Below are 3,814 nucleotides of genomic sequence, written 5' to 3' on the forward strand. Positions count from 1 at the left end.
TGTATCCCTGCTCTGTATTTTTGGTTTTTTTTTTTTTTTTTTTTTTTTTTTAGTTTGAGGCAGTAGTTTCCTAAGTCACCAAGGTGTACAGGCTGGGTTCAAACTTGTAATCCTCTTCCCTCAGCCTCACAGATTGCTGAGATCACCGGCAGGAGTCACTCTGCCTAGTTTATCTGTACATATAATTTTACCTTATCCTTTAAAACAATGATGAAGGCCAAGAAATGGGAATATATGTAGTTATTCCTCTTTCAAATTCCTTACTTAACACTTTAGGTATTTTGTCTGGAACTACACTGACTCCACCCTCCCAAAACACTCAAACAACCTAGACAGCCTCACTCCTCCATACAACTCGCCAACCCCTTTTAGAGCCCTTTCAAGTTATTGTGACCACCTCAACTTGTCAGAATTATAAGGCCATTCTTGCTGGGTACATTTTACTCTAAAAAAATAGCTCCCCTTTTCCAGTGCACACCGACCAGACCCACAGGCTTGAAGTTCACCAAGCTGCATCCTATGACTGAACAGGTTTAAGGAAGTTAGATAACCTCATGAGTCTTTGTATTCATAACTAAGCCCATTTCTTGACTATACTAATAGAATAATTGCCCCGTTTTTTGTCCTCTTCCTTCCTAGATACTATAATACAAGATCACCCTACAGGGAATCATCTCAGATTTCTCCATAGAACAAATCACCATCTCTCCTTCCTGTGTTCTCTTGCTCTGATCCTTTCTTTTTCACTATTACTCATCCTCTTAATCCCTAACACCAAAATACAGACCTTTCTAAGATACTTTATTCAGACACTCTCTCACACAGCTAAAATTCTCTAAACTTTTAATGGAACCATCCAACTGCCCTGCTAGGTTTCCTCCATCTCTCCCAGACAGCAGATTATTCAGTAAGCTCTGCTCCTTTTGTGATATGGATAAATACTTCTATAGGGATACAATAAACTGAGACTGCCAGCCCCAGGGGCACAGTCCTAGCTGAAGCTCCTGACATCAGAATCCCAGGAGCACTAACATGTATCTAATAAGACTTACAGGTTCATTGACTGCCAGAGTAGGACATAACCTGTCCTTCCCAAAATTGGCTCAATCTAACCTGAGCTGTTTTGTGTGCATTTCTTAAACCAAACAAGATTATTTTACTCCAAATGGTTCCTCAGATGCCTTCCTCTGCAAGGCTAGTAGCCATTTCTGCCCACCTTCTGATCACAATTTTAACCATCTGGGAACTCTTTTGCAGTTATCTTGGTACACTTCCCTCTAGGGTAGTCTAAATGCTACCACATCTGAGTATTGCCACTACAGGGGAAATATCCCCTGAAAGACTACCCTATCACATGAAGGTGCCCAAAATTGCAAATGGCTTCATACACCTAATTTCAGAGTTCCAAAATGTAAAGTTAATCACTCATAGCCAAGAAGGCCCTTCTATATTACAGTCAGCCTCACGTCTTTACCCATTGACAGTTGAGGTTTTTAGCTCCTCCATCCATATATGGCACAAATTTGAGGCAGTCAAACATTTATTTCCTAACCCATCCCCTGACATATAGGATATAAGGAAAGAAATAAACATGCAGATAACTGAAGCACATAGAATACCAAATAGCCAAAATGGAAAATCTCTATCCCACATTATACTAAAAATTCGAGAAGACCATCATAGGTATAAATTTACTAAAGCTGTTAGAGAGTGATAAGATATCACATACAAAAGAAAAATTCCATTGGAATCAGAGCAGACATCAACACAAATCTTAAAGGGAAGGAGAGCTAACAGTGAAGTGTTTCATGCCCTATAAAATAACAATTTCAAACTCCAAATTATGTATCCTTCAAAACTTTCCATTAAAGTTAAGGAGAAGTAAGGCATTTACATGACAAGAAGCACCTCAAGAAATTCATGACCATTAAACTAGCACTACAAAAAGTCTCAAGGACAAGCTAGAAAGAGAAAATTTATCCAACAGAGTTAAATTTTTCTAAAAAAATGAATAAAACTGATGGGATGAGCAGCTGAGCAAAGGAAAGGGAGGATGAGAAAATCAGTAAAAGGAAAATAATGCAATAACAGAAATAAATCAATACCTCTCAGTAACACTATCAATGTGAATATTCTCAATTCTGCAATCAAAAGACATATTTAGGCAGAATGGATTAAGAAAGAAAACAATAGGCTGAATACAAGAAACATATTTAATTCAAAACATACTCACAGGTTAAAGTTAAAGAATAAAAAACAATATTCCAAGCAACAAGAACGCTGAAACAAGTAAGAGTTGCTATCCTAAATTCAGACAAAGTGGATTTTAAGCTAAGACATTTCAGAAGACCCAAGAAAGTTCACTATGTATCACTTGAGGGAATAAACAGGAAGAGTAAGCAATTATAAACATATATGCACCAAAGACTATCACACAATTCTTCATAAAACAATCAATGTTAGATGTGAAAAATCAGGTAAACACCACTACAGTAGTAATGGCGGAACTCAATATTTTACTGTCACAAATGAACAGATTCAACTAGAAAAAAAAATCAAAACAGAATTATCAGAATTGAACCAAACATTTGTACAAATGCATCTAATACATATCCACAGAGTCGTCAATTAAAAAACCACAGAATGCACATTCTCAGCATCAAGTGGGACTTGCTCCAAAATAGACCACATACTAGCCCACAATTAAGTAAATGCGAAATAATCAGAACTATCCCATGCATATTACCAGATCATAGTACACTTTCTGCACATAGTGCGGAAAATCAATTATGTAAACACATAAATTGTGCAAACACAAGATAAACAATACTTTTCAGAGTAATAAATAGGTCAAAGATGAAACTTGAGAAGAAATTAGTTTCTACCATGAAACTATATTGGCAGAACTTCATACCAAAACCTATGGGATAAAATGAAAACCTCCTTGGGGGGAACAACATGGCTGAATAGAGGAGGAGTCACATCTGAGAAACTCAGATAAGATCAATTTTATAAACAGGTAATGGAAGAAAGGAAAGGACTTAAAACATGGATGCAAAAAAACAACTTGAAATAAAACACTTGCACATCAATCAAACAAATGCACGAGTTTACCAGAGGGCAGACAGTCTGGTAAGTGTCTCAGCAGGTGACAAATGCAGGAATTTCCATTTTGAGAAGTTTTGAAATAGCTGGTAGTATCAAAGTAGCACATGTAAGTCAAGGCACACAAAACAGCCTTGGGTATATGGCCCCTTTACTTCATCATTTCCTTTGCAAACAAAGGATGCTGTAGAATGGCAGCATTTTTCACTAATATAAATCAAGGGTTAGTGACCAGGAAACTACTGCCTCTCCAAACCAACCTATTTTTTCTCCAATTTTGTGTGGATAAATAAGCAACTGCTGCCTCCATTGAGAGCCTGCAATATTAGACCCCAAACAAACCTGAGTCACCACCAGGAGTTTGCAGTTTATCCCAAGGAAACTGGGACTTCCATCCAGCACACGGAGCTAGCATTGATCTCGTTTGAGTACATACTCAGCACTATGGGCTCACTGGAGCCTACACTGAGGACTCACTGCCCACAAGAATTTATACCAGGAAAATAGCCTAACACCCTGGGGAGCAAGGGTTTACACAAGAGCATTCCAAGCATTCTGAACAAAGTGGAATCTGCACTTTTCATGCAGGCAGAATACTGGACACAGTGCCTGCCTGATTCAATAGCCAGTCTTCTGCTTGGTAAACAAGGTTAATGACTGCCTATTCTGCCCAGTACTCCAGACAATCACAAGACACCACCTAGTGATC

The 3,814-nt window shown here is 38.1% G+C and overlaps 1 long non-coding RNA gene across 1 annotated transcript in view; it reads right to left on the reverse strand.

Annotated features, from left to right (window-relative positions):
• The window catches only part of LOC104854358, a 61,635-nt gene extending 58,082 nt beyond the window's left edge, over window positions 1-3,553 (reverse strand). Inside the window, exon 1 of the long non-coding RNA XR_778064.2 lies at window positions 3,448-3,553. This is a non-coding gene — a long non-coding RNA (uncharacterized LOC104854358). The remainder of the gene's footprint in view (window positions 1-3,447) is intronic.
• Window positions 3,554-3,814: the final 261 nt, after the last annotated feature.

Source organism: Fukomys damarensis, unplaced genomic scaffold (assembly GCF_012274545.1).
Source record: "Fukomys damarensis isolate Sample0158 unplaced genomic scaffold, DMR_v1.0_HiC HiC_scaffold_39, whole genome shotgun sequence".
Classification (NCBI taxonomy): Eukaryota; Metazoa; Chordata; class Mammalia; order Rodentia; family Bathyergidae; genus Fukomys; species Fukomys damarensis.